The sequence below is a fragment of the Cupressus sempervirens genome, chromosome 2 (genome assembly GCF_028749045.1).
Source record: "Cupressus sempervirens isolate cs-2001-9-10 chromosome 2, ASM2874904v1, whole genome shotgun sequence".
Classification (NCBI taxonomy): Eukaryota; Viridiplantae; Streptophyta; class Pinopsida; order Cupressales; family Cupressaceae; genus Cupressus; species Cupressus sempervirens.
In genome coordinates this window covers 774,882,771-774,908,909 of record NC_143119.1, presented here as the reverse complement: position 1 = coordinate 774,908,909, position 26,139 = coordinate 774,882,771, and positions in this window count along the sequence as shown.

The following is a 26,139-nucleotide window of genomic DNA, read 5'->3' as shown; positions in this document are numbered from 1 at the left end:
TAAATTTATATCTTTATAAACTGTTGCATATATATCAATATATATAATAGATTATATTTTACTTTAATATTATTATTCTTAATATTAAAGTAAAATATTAATCTATTATATATAATTAAGAAATTCTAATTTTCTAATTTTCTAATTTTTATTCAACACCTTATAATTGTAGACACCTAAAAATCCTCTAGAAAACAAAGTATTTTTATTTTCTAAAAAAGTCCCTAATGACATCGTCATTAATTAATTAATTAATTAATTTTTATGCCATTAAATCCCTTTATCTTAATTAAAAATATTTAATTAAGGAATCCCTCCCAAAAATGTTTAAATCTTATTTAAACATTATTTCCTTATTTATTAATTATTTAATTAATAAATTGACCAAAAATCCCAAAATAAATAAATAATTTATTTTTTGCCCAAAACTTGGCCGATTTCCTTAAGACCACTTGTTGGAATTAAGGTATATTTGTCATTAGTGCAAACACTTATTCGATTCTGGATGCTTACCAAGCTCATCACTCAGTCTACAAGTTTATACCGAGCATTCCTTTGGAAACTGAGCATATGGGCAGTTCAGTAGTGATTGCCAAGTTCATAGTGGTTACCGAGCAAAACAGTGTTCTCCAAGCAGTTAGTGGTCACTGAGCTTCGCAGTGTTTACCAAGTGATCAAGGTAATCGAAGGACTTAGTGTTTATTGAGTGATCAAGGTAAATGAAGGACTTAGTGTTTATCGAGTGATCAAGGTAAACGAAGGACTTAGTGTTTACCGAGTGATCAAGGTAAATGAAAGACTTAGTGTTTACCAAGTAAACAAGGTAAATGAAGGAATTAGTGTTTACCAAGTGAAGAAGGTTATCAATGGATTCAGTTTTTACCAAGCGACACAATATTCACCGAGTCACCAATGGTTACCGAGTTCCAAGCTACTTAGAGTGATTAGTATGGACCGTGCCTCTACTCTTATCGAGTGCATGATGATGTAGTGTATTGTAGTGGATGTCGAGTATCAGAAGGTCACCAAGTCAGTTTGAGGAACCTAAGTTTTCTACTATCTGGCCGACTCAGTAATGATTTTTTCACTTGTGTTTGGCCAACCTTGCCAATGTAAATATTGGAATGGTATATATCATTTGAAGAGAAGCAATGTTGTATGTCATTGTTAGTGTTATATTGCAATATTTTGTGAAGAAGGAAAGAAAATCAGCAGCAAAATAGAGGAATACAACAAGGTCAATATAGATGCAGAAAAGTTATATCTATCACATTGGGTGATCAGAGCCTAAAGGATCTTATCATCAATTAGTTGTAACCAGATCCACTGCTTCATCCTAACAGGTGAATTAGTTTGTAAATCCTTTAAAAGGGTAGACTTAACAGTCTTTTGTAAATCTCCTAACATAGTGCATACTTCATTGTATGTTTTTAAATCTTCTAACAAGGTGGATCTAGCATTCCTACTTGCTCCTAACAGGGCAGATCATCAGAAGTGATCATTGTAAGCCTTAACAGGCCAACTTTATAGTGCAGTATTGAAGTTTTGTGGGTATCATCCCCACCCCAGTTTTACTTTCTAATTGGAAGGTTTATGGGTCACCAAATCAGTGTGTTTATGTGTTTATCTTTTCATGCATACAATAGATTAGATGGATGAATGATGAATATGTTCTTATGCAAAACTGATTTAAAGTTTTAAGAGTTACTGATTCACCCCTCCCCTCTCAGTAACCTTGCTAGTCTTGATTATTTCCAACAATTGGTATAAGAGCTTTCTGGTTCTCATGATAAAGTTTGACAGCTTGAGCAAAGATCAAGGACAATGGAGATATTCAGACTTGAAAAATCTATTGAGAATGAAAAGCTAGATCTGGAAATAGCCATGGCTCAACTTAAAGAAGCAAAGGAGCATCTTTCTCAATCTTTGAAAAGAAGAAAGAACTTGCAAGACAAATGAATGATCATCAGTATATTGAAGAAAAGATTGAAGACCTTTTACCATCAAGTAGTTCAAATGAAGCTAATGAAGTAATCAAAGAACTCCTAGCAAAGAATGGTTCTCTGTAGGAAGAAGTAAGAAAGCTCAAAAGAGAACAAGAAATCCAATCCATCAGGCTATGTGAAGTTTTGAAACAGAGAAACAAGGCAAATGAAGACTTAGAGGTAAGAAATAATCAATCCCTTCAGCATGAAGATCTTGTATGTCAACTATCTAATGAAAATGAAGAAATTATGAATCTAAGATCTGAGAATGAAAGTTTGAGGAATGATTTAATCACTGAAAGAAAAATCAATGCAAGCTTACAAAGCAATCTAAGATCTGAAAGACAAATCAATGAAAGTTTGGAAAATGACTTGATCACTGAAAGGCAAGTCAATGAAAGAATGATGAAATCTCAAATAGACATGACTCAATTAAATAAGAAAAGTGAGCAAAAATTTCATAAACAAAAAGGTAAAGCTAGTCTTGGATACAAGGAAGAAGGTGAAACCTCCAAGCAAGGTGCTCAAAGAATCAAAGACCCACTTGCAATCACTGTGGCAAGATAGGTCATACATCAAATAAAATGGAAAGGCAAAATTCAATGGAAAATGCTACAACTGTAATCAGCATGGTCACAAAGAAAATGAATGCAAAGAGAAACCAAAGTTTGAAGGCAAATGTCACAAATGCAAGAAACAAGGTCACAAGGCATCTGTATGTAGATCCAAAGCATTCAATCCAGCCAAACAAATTATCAAAGCAATATTTGGTTGGGACTACGATACTTGGTGTAGGTGTCACTATTATGGAGAATATGGACACATTGGAATAAACTATGCAAGACATCACTTAAGAAAGAAGGACACAACCATAAGATGTTACACTTGCACTAAACTTGGTCATATAGCCAAGAATTGCATGAATACTAGAATAATTGAAGATGAAAAGAAAGCTAAAGCTGATAACATTCGAAAGTAGATGAGACAACAATGGATTCCTAAATCTACCAAGCAAGATAGCTCAAATGATGGTCATGTCACTCAAGAAATGGGTGACTCCACCATTTCCAATTAGATTTAAGAGGAATCAAGAACTGTATATATCTTAAGTAGTTCTAGAGTGAAAAAGTGCAAATGGTCAAATCAATATTTTAGATACAAAGTTCAAAGAAAGGTTATCATTCACCGTGTTGCATCTACTGAGAAAAGGTTGGTTGAAGACCTTACCAAGCTAGGTCGGGAGTAACTAAAGTTTTGTTTGTTCACCAAGTTGCAAGGTTTACCGAGTAAGTTGGTGACTATCTGACAAACCCTAGGTCATCTCAGCTACCTTCGTACCTAAGCATTAATGAAAAATTTTTCATCAAAAAAGGCAGAATTTGATCTCATTTTTCACCGCGAATTTAGAATATACAGAGCGAAGAGATTTCCAAGAGCACGCAAGTGAGTTCAAGTTATTTGAAGTGATTTTCCAGCGATTTTTTTTTTTTACAAAATCATTCACTCACCGAGCAAAAATGTCATCTGCGAGCACTAGCAGCAGCAAGGCAAAGAGAGGCTCTAAAATGCTTGTGAAGGGAGTGGAATGGAAAGTACCTAGCTTTAAGCTCATTCCCGCCATAGCTAAATCGCTTGACCCGCATGGAGCTCAATCGTGGATTCCACCCAAGGTACTACTTATAAATGACATTCGTACTCATTTCAAATGCACTGTTCAAGAGATAGGGACACTAGATATGGATAATGCCCTAGCCGAGTTATGTGTGGATGGAACCCTCAAACCCGAGTTCAAACATCTGGAAACCAAAGGTTTGACCCATATCCCGCACTTGCCAAGGAACTTTCAAATGAAATGGATAAGATACATTTTAAGTTGTGTGCATAATGGTCAGTTATGGTTAGAGCAACCCATCCTGATAACGAAAAAGATGATTCATAAGATCACGGGTTTACCTATGTTGAGAAAATTCAAAACCACTAAAACCCTAAGTCGAGATGAACTTCAAAAGTTAACCCTAGCTGAATGGGATGGCAGAGGATTGAAACTTAACAATGTATTTGATGCAGAGCTAAGATTTGGAATTCATTTAATTGCATATAAGATGTATAGTTCCAGCAGATTGAATAGTGTGCCCTGTGAGGCTGTGGACTTAGCCTATAAGGTTGTGAAGAAGAATATGGAATTTGACCTAGCAGATGTGCTGTTGAAGCAACTAAACAAAAATATAGATAGCGTAAGGACTTCAAAGAATAATCCTTGTAAATTTGGTTCTTTGTTAGTTTGTTTATTTTTCTATGTAACAAAAGTTTTTCCCTTCTAAAGGTACAGTTGTATGGAGAAAAGATATTCCAGTTTTGTATCAGATAAATGAGTTTATTGTAGAAATGGGTATAAATTTTGATAATTAATGGATAATTATTTTGAAGATTTCAAAGAGAGAATGAACAACAAGTTTAGAATTCCCCCTAAGCTTGTTGAAGACTATAAGAAAGATGTATGTTTCATGGTTGACTGTGACAAAGTGTATATACAGGCAGTCATACCTTGTGTGGCATGGGTAAAACCATTGCCTTATGAACTGAATATTGATGAAGCAAGAGATATTATTGAAGCACTGGTGAATGATCCAGTTATTCCCAATGTTCTATTATTTAGTACCTATGATGAGGCAAAAGCAAGAATTGAACTTGAAATCAAGCTGCCTCAGGCAATTAACAAAGATAAGAGCAAAATTGCTAAGTTAAAAACTGATACTGGCCCTCTTATGCTTATCGAGGGAAAAGGTGAAGATGAAGAAGGTGAAGAAGAAGGAGGGGAAGAAGAAGGAGAAGAAGAATCTATAGAAGAACAACCAAAGAAGAAAGGTAGGTTAATCCTTACCAAACCTAAGAAGAAGCCTACTGCAGTATTTACCAGAAGAACCAGAAAAGGTAAGAAGGAACCTATACTAGTCAAGCCTGCACCCACATTTGAGCAAAGGCTCAAACTATTAGAAGAAGGAGCTGGCATCAAAAATTTAAAGGCATTGAAATTTGAAACTAGAACAGATGCTGAGAAAATGCAGATTGAGGAACTGGTACTCAATAAGATGGGTAAATGGAAATACTCCCCAAACTAGATTACCCCTCAAATCTCAAAAGAACTACTGGAGAGATTGCAACTGAGATGGGAGTCAGCCACCCAAATGGTAAAAGATATTTATGAGCAATCCCTGAAGAACCTTTGACCAAGTCTCACTGGAGTAGAAGTAAAAACTAAAATGAAAAGCCATGAAGGTAAAATGATGATTAGATTCCACACCTATTTGATTTTGATCAAAGACATTGAGCATGTTGTAAATGATGCTACAAACATGTGGAAAAACATCTATCATCTACATAAGCCCAGTGAAGACCCAGTGGAAATCAAAGATGATGACAACAACAATGATGATGAGTTTGATAGCACTCCATCCATCATAGTCTCACTAGGAGAGCTCCATGCACTGATGGAAGATAAAGATGAAGAAGGCAAGGAGGAAGAAGCTGAAGAGGAAGATAAGGAGGCAGATGATCCGATGAAATTTGCAATAACAGTTATTATATCCCTTCCTCACTCTCCACCTAAAAATATGACATCATCAAGGTTGGAGTCAGCTTTAGTAGGTTTGATAACATCTACATCGGATTTACCATCTGTACCTGCGACATCTTAGCTCTAGGTATCATCAATGGAAGTGTCTACCACTTCAACTACCGAGCTACATCCCTCTTCTTCAGCTACTGAGCTAGCCTCCTTAGCTCCATCATCATCAGTTGGTATAGTAGTAAGTTCCACAATTTTATCAATTCCAATTTGTTCTACAATTTTGTCAGCATTATTTACATCTACTTCAGACCCAGTTAGTTCAGATACTACATTACCGAGTGTATCACCATTTTTGGCAAGTACTCTAGTTTTTGATTCGATATATACTCCTATTGGCACTCAGTCCTCAAGCATCCCAATTTTCACTGCTAGTCCTTCCATCTCTACTATTGTGTCTATTCCTAAGGTCAAACCAGTCATCACAGAAGTCAAACAAAAGCAACCATTAAGACTTATGATCACTAGAAAATAAATTCCTGAAGATATTGACTTAGACACAGAGATAGTAATTCCAAAGATTGACTATGAAAATGCTACCATTGAAGAAATGAGGTATGCTAGTCAACTAATTGAGATGAAGGCTACGCAAAAGCAGCTAAGGTCTGAAAGGGATAAGGAATATAGAATAATTGAGAATGCCCAGAATATAATTACAGAAGCTGTAGGTGTTGAAGCAGATTCTACTCAACACATTTTAATTCAGTTAGAAGAGGCTGTAAATAAATTCACTGAGGACACCTCTGGTCAAGAAAAGTTTATGGAGAAGGCAGAAAAGAAGTTTGATAATAAAGTGCTTGAGCACACTGCTCAGCATATAGCAATAAAACAGGTTGAATTAACCACAGTTTTGGCCAACATTGAAAATTCTTTTAATAATGTAACATCTCTTTTTGCTAAGCTTTGTGATGTTACTGAGTATACTAAGGAGATAAGAGAGAAACTGAATAAGATAGATGAGGATCTGAAGGCAAGTGCACAAAACCTAAAGCTTGACCCCAGTTCAAGCTCATCTCATCACCTCACGATCAAATTTTTGTCAAAGAAGCAGGCAGAGTTTCTCAGAGAAGAAGAAAGGATTCGGTCTACACTGCTAGATATCCAGAACATGATTCTTTCTATCATGGACACAATGCAAAAACATATTGCATACTCCAAAACATTGATCCATGACAATAATTTCTCTGTGGAAGATCATGTAATTGAACTTTCTACAGAAGTTCAAGTAGCTCTATCCACATGCAAAATCTTGCAAGAGAATTGGGATAAGACTCTACAACTCATTCTCAAGGTACATTCTAAATTTATCTCACATTTTGGTGTCTCTATGTAAATACATTATTTTATTCTTTGGCATTATTGTCAAAAAGGGGGAGAAAGAAATACTCAAGAAGATATATTGAAATATTGGTGAGATAAATGTACAAAAGGGACAAAGAGATACTGTGAATAAAAGTCATATAACTCATGTAAATACCTTGTGTATATTGTATGGGGGAGTTATATGTAAGGAAGCCATGTATATTCAGCAAAATCAGACGTCAGTATGTCAGATGTTGTATATAAGTTTTGACTCATAAGTGTTTTTGTCACTAATGCCAAAGGGGGAGATTGTTGGAATTAAGGTATATTTGTCATTAGTGCAAACACTTATTCGATTTTGGATGCTTAACGAGCTCATCACTTAGTCTACAAGTTTATACCAAGCATTCCTTTGGAAATTGAGCATATGGACAGTTCAACAGTGTTTGCCAAGTTCATAGTGGTTATTGAGCAGAATAGTGTTCTCCAAGTAGTTAGTGGTCACCGAGCTTCGCAGTGTTTACCGAGTGATCAAGGTAAACAAAGGACTTAGTGTTTACCAATTGATCAAGGTAAATGAAGGACTTAGTGTTTACTGAGTGATCAAGGTAAATGAAGGACTTAGTGTTTACCGAGTGATCAAGGTAAACGAAGGACTTAGTGTTTACCAAGTGATCAAGGTAAATGAAGGACTTAGTGTTTACCGAGTAAACAAGGTAAATGAAGGAATCAACGTTTACCAAGTGAAGAAGGTTATCAATGGATTCAATTTTCATCGAGTGACACAATATTCACTGAGTCACCAATGGTTACCGAGTTCCAAGCTACTTAGAGTGATTAGTATGGACCGTGCCTCTACTCTTACTGAGTGCATGACGATGCAGTGTATTGTAGTGGATGCCGAGTATCAAAAGGTCACCAAGTCAGTTTGAGGAACCCAAATTTTCTACTATCTGGCTGACTCAGTAATGATTTTTTCACTTGTGTTTGGCCGACCTTGCCAATATAAATATTAGAATGGTATATATCATTCGAAGAGAAGCAATGTTGTATGTCATTGTTGGTGTTACATTGCAATATTTTATGAAGAAGGAAAGAAAATCAGCAGTAGAATAGAGGAATACAGCAAGGTCAACATAGATGCAGAAAAGTTATATCTATCACATCGGGTGATCAGAGCCTAAAGGATCTTATCAGCAATCAGTTGTAACTAGATCGACTGCTTCATCCTAACAGGTGAATCAGTTTGTAAATCCTTTAAAAGGGTAGACTTAATAGTCTTTTGTAAATATCCTAACAGAGTGCATACTTCATTGTATGTTTGTAAATCCTCTAACAAGGTGGATCTAGCAATCCTACTTGCTCCTAACAGGGCAGATCATCAGAAGTGATCATTGCAAGCCTTAACATGCCAAATTTATATTGAAGTATTGAAGTTTTGTGGGTATCATCCCCACCCTAGTTTTACTTTCTAATTGGAAGGTTCTGGGTCACCAAATTAGTGTGTTCATGTGTTTATCTTTTCATGCATACAGTAGATTAGATGGATGAATGATGAATATGTTATTATGCAGAACTGATTTAAAGTTTTAAGAGTTACTGGTTCACCCCTCCCCTCTCAGTAACCTTGCTAGTCTTGATTATTTCCAACACCACTAACCTCTTCCAAAATCTTCTAATTCTTCTTTAATTTTGATTAAAGGCTAATCCCATCATTTCCTACCCCTAATCCCAACTCAAAATATTTAATTAAGATTAAATATTAATCCTCATGTTTATTAAAAATATTTTAATAAATATCTCCTAAATCCAAACCCTTGAAATAAATAAAACTTTATTTATTTCTTAAAAACCTTATTTATCCTCATCCTAGGAAGTTCTAGACTCTTCTAGAAAGTCTTCATCCTCATCCAAAGTCTAGACTCTTCTAGAAGATGTCAATCCTTATCTTTAATCCTAATCCTAATCCCCTCCTAACCTTGTCACATTCCCTAAAGATGGGTTAAGACTTGCTAACCCAAGCCAAAGCCAACAAATATCTCCTCCTTCACCCACCCTCATTAAATGCCATCCACTTGCCCATCTCTAACAAGTAGGTAATCTAATCTTAACCCAAGCCTAATCCAAGCCTTAATCATTTGCACATTCCTAAGTCAAGCTTAAGACTTTCTTAATCCAACCCAAGTCAAAATATCTCAACTCTCTCAAAATATCCCAACCATAAAATTTTATGAAGCCCACAAAGCCATAAATGACTCTTACAAGCCCATTCATTGCTCTTACAAGACATTATGAGGGTCTTTATGAGCTTTGAGCCTCCTTTGTTGACCCCTCAACCCCTCTTGCTCTAACCAATGACCCTATGGCATGTGTTACTCCCTGATTGGCTGTAAAGAAGCACAGTCCATGTGCTCTCCTCTTATTCAATCTAAACCTTCCATAAGCTTTCTCCCATCCTTGCATCCTAGCCCTTGGTCCCTCAATCCCTTTGCCTATTTAAGGAATCCTCTCCCAAGCCATTTTAACACAGTCTAGAAAGTAAAGTCATAATGCCATTTTGAGAAGCCATTTTTACATCAAATCCATTCACCAAAATCTATCAAAAATCCTCCATTGAAGCCCATTTGAGCATTTGAGCATACATACATAATCAAGCCATCTTAGCTATTAGACACACCTCTACATCAAGTGATCATCCTCATTGAGAGAGCCTATCCATGGCTCATATTCTCATTTGAGGACTTCACTTTGTCTCTCATGAAGTTATGTTAAATTAGTATGCAAATGCTTTTTAATTGTTTTAATTTAGTGTTTCTAACATACTAAAGTAGCATATACAATAATCATAAAATCAATGATTTTGGTTAAAGTGATTCCTACGCCTTGATAATTTTACTTTGGATTATTAAAATAATGATCATGCTCACAAAATTATGAAGTATAAATATATAAAATGTATAAACATTAATGCATGAAGACATAAAGTAGACACAAAATATACACATTGACACGAAGTAGACACAAAGTATATAGATTGGTACAAGAAGACACGAAGTAGACACAAAGTATACACATGAAGACATAAAATATTAGGTCTAAACTTCAAAGTGATATGCTTAAACAAGTATGTTCTTATAGTGGGTGGTCAGATTATTGTACTTGGGAATGGAAACAATCTACTTGAGGCTCCCTCATGAACAAGGCCCATTTTGGGAATCTCACCTCAACATAACTGAATTACTCCTTTCTCCCTTCACAAGATCTACATTCACTATAAGACTTTGAGGTAGATAGATACTTGGAAATAATAATGTACATATTGTTTATTTACATTGCCATGTTCCTATAGTGAATGGTAGAATTATTGTGCTTAGGTAGAAACAGTCTCCAAGAGACTCCCTCATGAACAAAGCCCATTTTGGGAATCTTCTCTTCACTGTGATCGAATTGCTCTCCCTTTCACAAACTCTCTATTCACTAAAGGAATAAGAAATCATCAATCATTTGTTAAGTTGATAATATCAAAAAATGACATTTAAATATCAAGTAACTAGATGGATCTTTCTTAGGCACTTTCAATGTCCATAATGAAGGGTAGAATTATTACGCTCAGTTAGAAACAAGATCCAAGAGGCCCCCTCATGAACAAAGCCTATTTTGGGAATCTTCTCCTCACTATGCTCAAATTACTCTACCTTTCATTATCTCCCTCTTCATTAGAAATATGGAAAGACCTAGGTTGAATCTTGAACAGTTTATGATACTAAGATATGTGATGTCCCATTATCATAGTAGTATCCAAATTTAGCATTTAGTAATAGTTATATAATAGTTTCAACATATGTTCTTCTAATGAACTTATATAGATAATAGTTATCCATTTAATATAAAGTATTTGTTATAAATGACCCTTTTTGTAATGATTTCTTATAATGTAATTATAAGCTATAAGTAGAATAAAAACATCACAAAAAGATAGAGCTTCAATTGCTTGATTGAAGTTCTTAATTTCTATAAGATTTATTTATCTCTTAATTCATTTTTATTCTATATACCATTTTCCTTATAATATATAAATTAGGAAGAACTCCCATTTATTTCCTTATCTCTAATTTCTTTTAATTATCCTCTTCCAGGAGTAATATTTGAGCTCCCCCAAAATTTTTGGCATTTTAAAATGTAATTGGGTTCCTTTAATGACATATGGAATTTGGGCTATATGGTAGCAACAAATCACTATATATTGCATTTCCACCACTAAAAAAGATGGAGGATTGATTCAATGTATATAGGTGCTTTATCCCTAGTGATCTCTATTCTTACATGGGTGGTTGAATTCCAAGGAGAATTGTAGTGACTTTCTTGTCTTTTTCAAATGCCGAATAAGCATTTCCACTTGTAATATGTCAGATGTATGAGATCTACACGAAGATTGTGGTTTACAAATTCCTCTATGTGGTTTTTGATACAATTTTTTCATGTTTCATTGAATATATATATTTTTGAATGATGAGTGTGATTTGAATACTCAAGTATGATTCAATGTTAAGTATGATGTACAAGTGAATTTAACCCTTTTACAATATAATATTGTTTGAAATGGATTGATGCAGAAACAAATTTTCTCTCCCTACTAATTGTAATTCAATTATCTTATTCTATTTCCTATACAATCTTCCTTTGTGTTGTTTGTCATTTCATATTCCTTAGTTGTATGCGAGTATTGGAATGGGAAATTCTTTGAAATATTTTAACAAAAAATTGAATAGTTTTATTGTATATTCATGATTCATGTCACTATATCTTAAAAGGCATTGAATATCAATTAATAAGAGTTTATCATAGTTTGACATTTTCTTCAGATTTCATTTTATTTTATTTTGAGTGGTTTGTAACTATTCAAAATGATAGGGTGCATTAATCCAAAATCTTCAAACATTTTGTCGAACCCACCATGCGCTTGCCTCATTTCGAATCATTCATCAATTTTTTTTGGGTTTGCATTAGTTTAATGTTTCTTATGGTATCGACACCCTCTTACAATGTCAGATTTGCAAGTATAAGTTTATTTCCTCTTCTTGTCTATCTTCAATGTTTGATATCATGTCAATGAATTCTCAATACATTATGCTCTTTAATCACAATCCTGGTTGCAAATTTCTTATTTTACTATTTGTAAGTTTTCAATGTAGTATTAATAAATTTGTATGAACCAACATTGATAGGATGGCTAGATTATGGTTTGATACCATTTGTGATAACCCATCTCGGTGATCCTTCTAGTTTATCCAACTTCTAATAAATAGTCATTTCTTAATGCCCTTTTCTGTGATATGGTTTCCTCATTTATATTCTTACTGTTGGTGTAAATACATATTTACTATTTACACTTTACTTAAGTTTACTTAGGTTAATGCATTATTTTATTATTTATTTTATGAGACACTTAGGAGTTTTCACACCTTTATGAGTTGTCATGTTGACAACACAAAAGAATGCAACTCTAATTGAGCACATGGTGTCTACAACATAAATTTGCATGCTACACCATTGTAGGCTTATCCTCTCATCATCACACTTACTTCTGTGCTTAATGGAGGATAACCCATATTTGGTGGACATGTGCCTGGTTGTATGCCTTACCATGATGTTGATTCTTAGGCATTCTAGATGCATCTTAGAGGCCTTTATATATAGGAACTCCTAGTGTACTTTAATCACATTGAATCAAATACATATCTATATTCTAATCATACTCTTTTTGGTTGATGGTTGTGCTTGCGTTTGAGTTCTTAGTTCTTGGGTGAATTTTTCCTTAAGGCAAATTCTTACATGGTATTAGAGCTTGAAGAATTTCTCTTCACATAGATGTTTGAGACCTTGCCATTTCATTTGGAACATTGATTCGATGCAAATTGGCTATAAATTTGGCTTCACTAGGCCAAAATTGATCGTGAGGAATTTTTTTTTTGTAAATAGGTACCCGAAGGCCTTGATTTGCAAGTTCGAGTATGATCTTTTTTTAGATGTGCAGTTTTTTATTCAGATCTGGAATTTTTTTTCTCTATGATTTTTAGATAGCTTTTTCAATTTTTTTTTAAGGCTAGTGGCCTTGTAGATAATTTTTTTTTGTAGAACCAAGCAATCACTTCCTAGCCCTGCACTTGTGTGGAATATTCTCTCAAAATTATAGAATATTCTATTTTGGTGGGCATATTCTATTTTGGTGGGCATATTCCATTTTTAGGTAGATTTGCATTAAATCTTGCAGGGGGCTCATATTTCAAAATTTTTGGCAAGCTCATCCAAAGTTTGGTATTCAAAATCCATCAACTCTCGGCCACACCTCCCAGTGGGTTCCCTTTGTTTTACATCCACAGACTGTGTTTTTTAAACAAAAAAAAATTCTCACCCGTAAGCAATGTTGGATATTTAAAATATCCCAACCACTATCTTTTCTTTTGTCAACACCCATAACATAGATCTCGGTCACTATCTTTTGTCTACCGGCTCCACAAAGCTTTTCTGGCACCACAGAGACATTTGTTGGCCCCACTATTATCCTTGTCGACACCCGTGATAGATTTTTTGGTGAGAGACTATAGCACTCCATGTGGCCACCTACGACTTGCAAAACATGGCTCACCTACCACATAAACAAGAATCATCCATGTAGGTGCCCATGCATTTTGCCATGTCGAATCCTTGTCTACACCAGTGCCATGTTGGATCTTTGATAGCCCTTTTTTGCCACACAAGATAGATGTCAGTAGACACATAGACTATCACATGTACTAAGCTATACCACCACTGCGGATAGCTATACACTCCAATCAACACCACTAGTCCGTACAAATCTGTATGACTGACACATCAGATTTTCATATTGCCACATCAACAAGGGGCTATTTTTTTGCCAACGTCAGCTAGACACAAGGTTAAATTTGATGATCGTCTGACTATCATTTCTAGGAATTTTATAGCTATTGTAATAGACATTTGACCATCAAATTTAAGCACCCAATTTTCTTTTCAAACCCCTCTCTAGATTGCTTTTTGATTTAGCAGCCTGACTTTGAGAGGCCATAACTTGGACATCCAGACTCTAAATTAGGTGCAATTTTTTTTGATTTTGGGTAGAATTTCCTAAATTTTTAGTGGTGGTGTTCTTTTCTAGTTTTGATGTAAGGATTTTCTAGAAATTTCATTTTTTGGTGACTATACCTATTCAATCCTACATTTTGCAACTTCAAATGCTCCATATGGGCTCATCTGTATATGAAAATAGGTTCTATTTTTTTTGAAAGTACATTATTTTTCATCTACTTTCTAGATCTATAGTTATATTCTAGGGTTGTGTGGACAAAAATCTCACTTTTAGAACTAGAACCTTTTCTACATTGTAATGCTTTGATTACTTTTCAGAATTGTTGTCCATCTGAGCTACAGTGCTTAGTGACAGATTTGGGCCTCAAAAGGAAGTTGTAAAAAGGAAAATTAGAAGTCCACTTTGTACATTTTGACAAGTGGCCTATTGTACATGCACTACATATAAAGTGCCAAAATCATCTTTTTTGGGGAGTCTTTTGGTTGAGTGAAAAAGGTGTGTGTGTATTGTGTTTTGTATCTCTCTTTTGTGCTCTTTTCATTTTCTACATCATGGGTTCACCTAAATGTCCACTTCTAACTTCACATAATTATTCTACATGGAAAGATATTGCATGGAATAGATTAATGGAAAATAGTTACAGTCTTTATGTTGATGGTACAATTCCCAAACCCACTGATGCTAAAGAACTAATTAATTGGCAACAAAAAGACCAACAAGCTTTAAGAATTATTAGGAATTGTGTACATAGAGATCTCTTCTTCCACATTTATAGTTTCAAGGAATCCAAACTTGCATGGGACAAACTTGAGTCATTGTATGGTAAGGTGGATGAGGAAAAGGGTTTTCAGATTGAGGACGATCTACTTCTGTTGGATCCAAAGAACTTTGAAAAAAATTAGGACCACATAAAAATTTTGAGGTCATTAAAATTTTGTTTCAATATTTGAAGACCACATAGAATCCTTTATGTCCACTAATGGCAAGCTCGTGGACATTGACAGAATGAAATCAAAGTTCTTGGCATTTGTCAATGAAGTCATTGATCCACTCAACTTTCAAGTGTCCAAAATCTGGGAACTCTTAGTAGTAGATGCAATCATAAGGAGAGAAATAGAGAAATCTCAGTCAAGAGTGGCCATAATAGATGAACTAATAGAGATGCATGACTACTTATCATGAGCCCAAATTAATAGGATATATAAATATTAAAATAATATATTATAATAATAATATTAAAGTAAAATATAATCTATTATATAATGATATATTTGCAACACTTTATAAAGATATAAATTTAACATAATTGGATATTAAATATTAAATATAGGTGATCTTAAAATATGATTATATTGTAGTATACAAATATAATAGTATTCTATTTGATAATATAAACATATAATAATCATATTAACAATATAATAAAACTAAGGAGATGGAAATGCACATCCTTTCATAAGTAAGTTTAAGAATTATCCTTAAAGAAAAATTCACCCAAGAATTAAGAACTCAAACGCAAGCACAACTGTTGACCTGAAAGAGTATGATCAGAATATCGATATGTATATGATTCAATGTGATTAAAGTACACTAGGAGTGCCTGTATATAAAGGCCTTTGAGATGCATCTAGAATGCCTAAGAATTAGCATCATGATAAGTCATACAACTAGACACATATCCACCAGATATGGGTTATCCTCGATTAAGCATGGAAGTAAGTGTGATGATGAGAGGATAAGCCTACAATGGTGTACCATGCAAACTTATGTTGTAGAAACCATGTGCTAAATTAGAGTTGCACACTTCTATGTTGTCAATATGAAAACTCATAAAGGTGTGCAAACTCCTAAGTGTCTCACAAAATAAATAATAAAAAATAATGCAATATAATAAAATAATGCATTAACCTAAGTAAACTTAAGTAAAGTGTAAATAGTAAATATGTATTTACACCAACACCCCCCTTAAGTGCAACTTAGGGGAATGCCCTTAAGCTTACAAAAACTATGATAAAGAATGCATGATGGGTCCTAGCTACTAGGCCATGTTAGGTACCTATGTACATAATGAAATACAATCTCTCATAAAGTGAAGAAAGAGGAAAAACCTCATGGGAAAACCCTCCCCCAAAAAGAGAGATGAAAAGACAAGATGCATGGATGGATGGAGTAATCAAGACCCCCCATTATGACATACATCAAGTATATACAATAGTGAAGAATGAGAAGAACAAGACCTCATAAGAGGAAAAAGTCCCCCCATACGAAAGAAGAGGAAGAGAGACAAGGTAGTCTCCCCCCCCCCCAATGAAAAATGTCAACCAGTGATTGCTGCTCTAAGGAAGAAGTTGGCCCATGAATGCTGGATGATGTTCCTCCCCATATGATAGGAGACACCTGAGTCAAGAATTCATTTCGATGAAGAACATGTATTTTCCATAAGTGCTTGCCCTTTTCCCTTTGAATTGGGTGGAGTTGAATCCTTGGAAGTACCTAACACTTGAATTTTGTTCTTCTTGAGTAGGTTTTCCAACTTGATTCTTTTAGTCTTGCAATGATGCTCATTAAGATTCAATTTCTTTCAATATGCACAAAAAAGTTTATCCTTCTTTTCATTACTTCCATTCTTGTTGGAAGAAGAATTGCCTTGATGTGAGGAGGATTGTTGTGTCTCAGATTGTGATTTATGCTTCCACTACTTCTTCTTGCTATTGCTAGAAATTTTCCCTCCTTGACTTGATTGGTGCTCATCACTAACCACCAATTAGTTGGTCTTTGATATCATGAGAAGTCCCAAATCTATCAAGTGAGATTGTTCAACAATCAACATCTCTACAAATGCATCAAATGTTGGCTTTTGGAAAGCACTTCCCATGGTTAACTTGTGAGTATTATAACTTGAAACAAATGAAGCATACTCTAAAGGTAGCCTCTTTAGGATGTGATGAATCAACTTTTCATCCTTCATGGGATTTCTACAATCTTTAAGTAGTGCCCTAAACTCATTGGCTTTGTTGATGTAATCCTGAATTGTGTCAAAGTTATTTGGATTTGACAGAAGTAGATCATCCTCAATCTGAAAACCCTTTTACTCATCCACCTTACCATACAATGATTAAAGTTTGTCCCATGTAGGTTTGGATTCCTTGAAATTAGAAATGTGGAAGAAGAGATCTCTATGTACACAATTCCTAATAATTTATAAAGCCTGTTGGTCTTGTTGTTGCAAATTAATGAGTTCTTTAGCATCTGTGGGTTTGGGAATTGTACCATCAACATAAAAATTGTAACCTTTTTCCTTTAATCTACTCAATGCAATATCTTTCCATGTAGAATAATTACGTGAAGTTAGAAGTGGAAATTTAGGTGAACCCATGATGTAGAAAATGAAAAGAGCACAAAAGAGAGACACAAAACATAATACACACGCCCCCCCTTTTCACTCAACCAAAAGAAACCCCCCCCCCCCCCCCCAAAAAAAAAAAAGAAAAGATGATTTTGGCACTTTATATTTAGTGTGTGTACAATAGGACACTTGTCAAAATGTACAAAGTGGACTTATGATTTTTCTTTTTGCAACTTCCTTTTGAGGCCCAAATCTATCATTAAGCATTGTAAATCAGATGTACAACAATTTTGAAAAGTAATCAAAGAATTACAATGCAGAAAAGGCCCTAGTTCTAAAAGTGAGATTTTTGTTGAGACAACCCTATAATCTAACTACAGATAGAAAGTAGATGAAAAATAATGTATTTAAAAAAAATAGAACCCATTTTTCTATCCAAATGAGCCCATACAGAGCATTTGAAGTTGCAAAATGTAGGATTGAATAGGTACAATCACCAAAAAATGCAATTTCTAAAAACTACTTGCATCAAAACCAAAAAAGAACACCACCACTAAAAAGTTTGAGAAATTCTACCCAAAATATAAAAAAATTGCACCTGATTTAGAGTCTGGATGTTCAAGTTATGGCCTCTCAAAATCAGGTTGCCAAATCAAAAAGCAATCTGGAGAGGGGTCTGAAAACAAAATTGGGTGCTTAAATTTGAAAAAAAAATGGTTGTCATAGTAGTTATAAAATGCCTGGAAATGATAGTTAGATGGTCATCAAATTTAACCTCATGTCCAACTGACATCAACGAAAAAATAGCCCTCTAGTGACATGGTAGTATGGAAATATGACATGTCGATCATACAGATTTGTATTGATAGGTGGCACTAACTTGATTGTATGGCTATCCATGGTGGTGGTACAACTTAGTACACATAGTAGTCTACATATCCACTGACGTGTATCCTGCATGGCAAAAAAGGGTTGTCAAAGATCTAACGTGGCATTGGTGCAAACAGGGATCCAACATGGCGAAATGCATGGGCACTTTCATGGATGGTTCTATTTATGTGGCAGTTGAGCCCTATTTTGCAAGTTGTAGGTGGTCACATGGAGCATTGTAGTCTCCCACCAAAAAATCTATCATGGGCATCAGTGAGGATAACAGTGGGGGCCGACAAATGTCTCTGCGGTGTCAAAAAAGCTTTGCAGAGCTAGTGGACCAAAGACAACGGCCAAAATCTATGTTACAGGTGTTGGAAGAAGAAAATATGGTGGATAGGATATTTTAAATATCCCACATCACTTACAGGTGAGAATATTTGGTTTTTAAAAAACCACAATCCACGGATGTAAAACAAAGGGAACCCACCGGGAGGTGTGGCCGAGAGTTGGTGGATTTTGACCGCTAGACTTTGGATAAGCTTGCCAAAAATTGTGAAATATGGCCCCCCTACCATATTTAATGTAGATCAGCTTGAAAATGGAATATACCCACCAAAATGGAATATTCCAAAATTCTGAGAGAATATTCCATGCAAGTGCAGGGCTAGGAAGTGATTGCTCAGTTCTACAAAAAAAATTCTTTGCAAGGTTGCTGGCCTAATTTTTTTCGAAAAAGCTATCTGAAAATGATAGAGAAAAACAATTCCAGATCTGAATAAAAAATTGCAAATCTAAAAAAAGATCATACCCGAACTTGCAAATCGAGACCTTCGAGTGCCGATTTACAAAAAAAATTTGCCTCACAATCAACTTTGGCCTAGTGTAGTCAAATTTATAGCCAAGATGTTTCAAATATAATGGTGAGGTCTATTTCTAGCTCTAGATGCTCCCAATTTCTATGGTACTCTAGATTTGGGCCGAGTTGCTGAAGCAAAAATGGCCTCGAATGGCTATGTGAAGAGAAATTATCCAAGCTCTAATACCACGTAAGAATTTTCCTTAAGGAAAAATTCACCCAAGAACTAAAAACTCAAACACAAGCATAACTGTCAACCAGAAAGAGTATGATTAGAATATCGATATGTATTTGATTCAATGTGATTAAAGTACACTAAAAGTGCCTGAATATAAAGGCCTCTAAGATGCATCTAGAATGCTTAAGAATCAACATCATGATATGTCATACAACCAGGCACATATCCACTAGATATGGGTTATCCTCCATTAAGCATGGAAGTAAGTGCGATGATGAGAGGATAAGCCTACAATGGTGTAGCACACAAATTTATGTTGTAGACACGATGTGCTAAATTAGAGTTGCATACTTCTGTGTTGTCAACATGACAACTCATAAAGGTGCACAAACTCTTAAGTGTCTCACAAAATAAATAATAAAATAATGCAATATAATAAAGTAATACATTAACCTAAGTAAACTTAAGTAAAGTGTAAATAGTAAATATGTATTTACACCAACACCCCCCCCCCCCCCCTTAGGTACAACTTAGGGGAATACCCTTAAGCTTATGAAAACTAGGATGAAGAATGCATGATGGGTCCCAGCTACTAGGCTATGTTAGGTACCCATGTACATAATGAAATGCAATCTCTCATAAAGCAGAGAAAGAGGGAAAACCTCATGGGAAAAACCCTCCCCCAAAAAGAGAGATGAAAAGACAAGATGCAAGGATAGATGGAGTAATCAAGACCCCCCATTACGACATACATCAAGTATATACAATAGTGAAGAATGAGAAGAACAAGACCTCATAAGAGGAAAAAGTACCCCCATAAGAAAGAAGAGGGAGAGAGACAAGGTAGTCCTCCCTAATGAAAAATGTTGACCAGTGATTGATGCTCAAAGGAAGAAGTTGGTCCATGAATGCTAGATGATGTTCCTCCCCTTTGGAAGAAACAATGGAAAAGGTACAACCCTGAAGATGTATGGTGGCCCTAAAACCTACTCAAGTGTCCATGAGTTGATGTTGATGGTAACCCCTTCCAATAGTACTGAAAAGAATGAATGCAGATCTAGCAAGGATTTTTGTAGAACTTGTCCCAATGAGCCATCTATCTCCTTAACTAATAAAAAAATCTCTGACAATTGTTGTTCATAAGGATCCATAATCACACCAACCTATAAAGATTCATCATGTAGAGAATGGATATGAGGGTTAGAGTGAGCCCTCACAAAAACTTTAGAATGATCATCTTCATCAAAGAGAAGATTTAAATCATCAAGGATGTCTCCCATGTATGTTATGTGTGACTCCATGAACAAACATGAAATGTTTTCTATGTAGTCATCTTCTATTGTTAGAGCTCAAAGACTGGGGGTACCTTGTTGTTCTAGACCTAGCACTGTGGCAATATATGAATGTGGACTATACTGATGCTATGAACTCTCACTAAAACTATCAATAGAACCCCATGTATCTTAATCTATTGAAGCACTGTCACTAGTGTCACTATCAGTTTCCATAATATATGAAGTGCGGAGAGGATTAGAGGATAAGTTGGGTGAACTTTCCTCAAAGTGAACATCCTTCTTCACAAAAATCTCATGATTCTCAGGATCCATAAGTCTATATGCCTTAGCACCATCTTCATACCCAATGAAAGTACAAGGCCTAGGTGGTGGTGCCTTGCATCCCTTGGAAGATATGTTTGCCCATGTTGGACAACCAAAGACTCTAAAGAGACTCACAACTGGTTTTCTACCACACCATGCCTCAAAAGGTGTCTTTCCATCTAAGGTATTATGAGGAGAGTTGTTAAGTATGTGAGTAGCACTGCTAATGGCTTCAACTTCAAGTGTTGGATCAAGAGACTTGGCTTTAATCATGCGACTTGTTATGGTCTTAAGAGTTCTAATCCTTAGTGCTGCAACATTTGTCTTGTGCATACTGAATGTTGGTGGTTTTTGAAGATCAATTCCCTCAAGTTTGCAAAAGTCTTTAATTCTTCTATCCACATATCTGCTTTCATTGTCCATCCATAGAATCTTGATGGCTTTCCTTGATTTTTGTTGAACATGAATCTTGAAGGCTTGAAGCTTATCAACCACTTCATTCTTATGATGAAGGAAGTAGACCCATGTGAAGCATAAAATGTCATCAACAAAAGAAAGGATGTAGTAGCCTTGGCTGACTAAAGTCACTGCAAAAGGACCTACTAAAACCATGTGAACCAACTAAAGAACCACTAGAGCTCTTGAAAACTCCCCTTTATCATAGTTCTCAAGATTCATATCCACTAAACATGATGAAAACTCACCCTTAGAAAATTTGATACTAGGTAGACCTTTGACCATGTTTTTGGAGCAAAGTTGCTAAAGATGGCGGAAGGCAATATGACAAACCACTCATGCCATAGTTTGATTTGTGAATGTGAATGAGTTAACAAGGTTTGAGGAGGAGACTTAGGCACAAAGTGTGAGAAGGAATAAATCCTCTTGTCATGATTGACTTCTCCCACTACAACCAATGAATCATCTCTAAGACTACGCACCATCACTAAATCTGGAAGGAACTCAACTTTGTGACCATCTCAAAGGTGAGTGATTTGCTAAACTAATAGGAGATTGGAACTAAGGTTTGAGGCATAAAGAACATCTTTGAATTCACCATTTTCCATTTCCACATGTCCTTTCCCTTCAATTTTCATTTTAGTATCATCTCCCATGAAGATGTGTGGTACCTGTGATAGCTTCAATGAAGAAAAGTCTCCCTTTGAAAAACCCATATGATAGGAGGCACCTGAATCAAGAATCTATTCTAATGAAGAACTTGTATTTGGCATAAGTGCTTGCCATTTTCCCTTTGATTTGGGTGGAGTTGAATCCTTGGAAGTGCCTGGCACTTGAATTTTGTTCTTCTTGAGTAAGTTTTCCAACTTGATTCTTTTAGTCTTGCAATGATGCTCATCAGGATTTGGTTTCTTGCAATATGCACAAAAAAATTTATCCTTCTTTTCATTATTTCCCTTCTTGTTGGAAGAAGAATTGCCTTGCTATGAGGAGGATTTTTGTGTCTCAGATTGTGATTTCTGCTTCCACTACTTCTTGTTGTTGTTGCTAGAACTTTTCCCTCCTTGACTTGACTAGTTCTCATCACTAACCACCAATGCTTTGGTCTTTGATGTCGTGAGAAGTCCCAAATATGTCAAGTGAGATTTTTCAACAATCAACATCTCTACAAACGCATCAAATGTTGGCTTTTGGAAAGCACTTCCCATGGTTAACCTGTGAGTATTATAACTCAAAAAAAATGAAACATACTCTGAAGGTAGCCTCCTTAGGATGCAATTTATCAACTTTTCATCCTTCATGCACTAGGTTGTGCACATCCTTGAGCTCATTTGTAGATCTCATGAAGGTTTCATTAACAAAATCCAAGGATTATTTCTAGTGAAATAATGACTCCTTGCTCATCTTTAGAATCCCGTGAGTAATGACCACATTTGTCTTCATGTCAATTACTTCTTGTAGAAGGGCCAATCGCTCTATCAACTTGTCTACTGCCTTATGTATGGTTGTCTAGTGACTTGAAGCTACTTTCCTAAGCTTGTGAGCATCCAACACTCAGCTTCCCAAGTTTTCAACTAGTGGGGGACCTTCAGCCTTGATTTGATCTACCCATGCTCGTCCAACCTGCCCAAATTGACTTTCTTGTTGCAACTTTAGGAGTAGATTTTTATTCTCCTCTACATTCAGGTCAAATTGACTCAAAAGTATATTTTTATTCTCCTCTGCATTTAGGTTAAATTGACTCAAAGAAGTACTCTTGAGTACAAACCTTATGTATTCTAGTAACTCTCTATTTTGAGGCCTTCAATATTTCTTTCTCTACTCTAAGTTCTTCCATCTTATCCTTGATTTTCTCATTGGTAGATCTCTACATGCTCACCATGGAGTCATGAACTATGATGCCAAGATCCATTGTCCTCATCTAGAAATCATCCTTTGAGAGCTCATGAAATATTCCTTCTTTCTGTAGCTCAACAATCTCAACTAGCATATGGCCAGTCATTGCATCTATAGCTAGTAAAAAAATCATCTTCTGCTTATTTGTCTTCTTGGATGGTTAAGAGGAGGTGATTTGTGTGATCAAGTCCTTTGATGGGGCTGCATCCTCATATCTCCTCTTCTTCCTATCAATGGTCTCTTTGAGCCATGAATCTATAGAGAGAATATTGATAGAGGACTGCAAGGTAATGGAATCAAACAATTTCCTTGGGATTAATGGAGCTGGCTTGCTCTGGGAAGTTGTAGGGAAGGCAAAACCCTTAGTTACCGAAAGGGCTAAGGTATCCCCTTGCTGAGATGCATCCTATTCCTGGCCATCCATGGAGTTAGTGTCACCATCCAAATTGATGACTTGAATAGGGGAAGATGGCTTGGCCATTGATTTATTCCCTTGCTGAGATGTATCCTATTCCTAGCCATCTATGGAGTTAGTGTCACCATCCAAATTGATGACTTGAATAGGGGAAGATGGCTTGGCCATTGATTTTTCTTGTTCTTTCCCCCTCTCCTTGTCATCCTCCTTCTCCTCAACTTTCTCATTATTTGGAAGAGAGCCATCTTTGTAAGTAGGAGTGAGTGGCACATTCTTTTTTGGAGGCTAGTCTCCACCTTGGCCAATGGACTATGATGGCCCTACAAAAGTTGATGTAGTGAGTTAGTAGTTGTTGTTGTAGTTGATTGAGTGGCTCCAACAAATACTCCACCCATAGAACCAGTTCTCCCAGTCCTTTTCTTCATCGCTCAGGTCCAGTTCACCCATTTTTCCATTCTCTTGATTATCCCTTGCATAAGGACCTCCATAGTATCAACTATTGGATCTGTAGGTGGGGTAGAAAAATTGGGGTGCCTTTGATCATCCCCTAAGATGTGGGTGCAAGTAGGCTCCATCATCAACAAGGTTAGAAACATCAACAAAATAGTTATATAATTTAATCTCGTTAATGGTTAGTCATGACCAAAATCACTCCCGAGTTTGGTACCCATTGCGACACCTAGACTAGAAGTCTTAAATATTTGGAACATGCTTGTAGGCATATCCCAACTTCAAATGATCCCTTACAAAGTTAACTAGATTATATTGAGGCTTGAGTACCTCATAATCTAACAACTTAATTTTTCTCTAAAAGCTCTTTACCAAATTTTGAGCATCTGATCTAGAGGCACACCAATATGATCCAACACTATAATGAAGGGAATCCTAATAATCTTCTTCATATTAGAACATAAGGTGTTCACTTCAAGGATCTGTCGACATAGTTTGACTAGAACCACCTTATCTTTTGGATATCTTGGTAACCTCTTAGGAAAGCTGTCATAAGATCCTATTTGTAAATAGGAGAAGCTCAAAAAATTAGATGAATGAGCATCTAAATTGGCTTATGGAAGAAATTACCTCTCGTGAGAATCTCCTTTCAGGGCATCCTCTTAATTCTTGACATAGCCTCATTGTGAAGGCATAATTAAAAACCACTTACTCCTCATAGTTTCTTACAACTATAGGTGTGGGTAGAATTCATATACTTTGGTGTTCTCATAATAATTTAGGATGCTAGGTAGGCTAAGCCACAAGTGGTGAGTTTCCAAAGCATAGATCAGATAAGAGGACATATAGAATTTCTTGAATCCTCTGGCCAACTTCAACCATGAGGCAAGCTCATCACATATAATCTATGCCTAGTCAATCTACATATCCTCAACACATATTACTTGTACTAGGAAGAAATGGTGCTCGATGAACTTTAAAATCTCCTCTTTTCCTTTCAGTCTGTGGAGCACTAGGATATCTGATCTGTAAACTAGGATTTACAATTTTCTAGCTTAATCCAAATTACAGATTTGATTCTCGATCCAGGCAGTAAATGCATGGTTATATATCTTAAACCATTCAAATTACAAGGAGATTTATGCATTAAAAACTTAAAATCAACAATGTGTTAAATAACATAAAATAAAGAACATAACTAAAAATGAAATGAGAGAAGTAAGAAAGAGATGGAAGAGACACAAACAATTTGATACGGAGTTCGTCCGGGTAGGACTACGTCTCCAGGTCCGCTTCTCAATTTGAGGATCACTTTATTAATGTTGCTAGGCAAAACACGCCTTCTTACAACATCCAAGCTTCAACCTTTACAGTCTCTCTCTTTCGCACTTAAAGATAATAACTTCATGCTTACAATAATCTCTCACCTATAGACTCTTTCAAGAATTACAAAAACTTCCCCAAATTCTCCCAAGAGCCATTTTTTCCCTTCCAAGCTAATTGTCCATCTCTTCTAAATTCCCCTCCTTTTATGCATAAAATTTCCCTTATTTGGTCTAAAACCAAGTAACAAAATTTACAACCATATCCCCATTTTAAAATAACAAGTAACTTCATTTTTGACTTTTATAATTATAAGCCTTACAAAAAAAATGATAATAAGGCTAACACCTCCATAATTTTAGGGAACATAATGACAAAATATTTTAAGAGGAAGTTTGTATAAAACAACTTCCCGTGAAAATTCTAAATTACATTTGGACTTGTTTTCCCTATATAATTTAAAATTCCTCCAAAATTTCTAATGACATAATGATGACATCATCAATATATATATATATATATATATATATATTCCAAACTTTGAACGATGATAACTTTCACATATGTACTCTGATTTTGATGAAATGAAGACCATTGGAAAGCTCTCATTGGGCTCTTCATTTTGAAATCCATTGTTGACCACTTTCGAGATGGTCTGATTTTTCCCCTTATCTAGCTCTCTAGTCTGCTTGTTGACCTAAACTTTGACCGAGCATAACTTTTACATA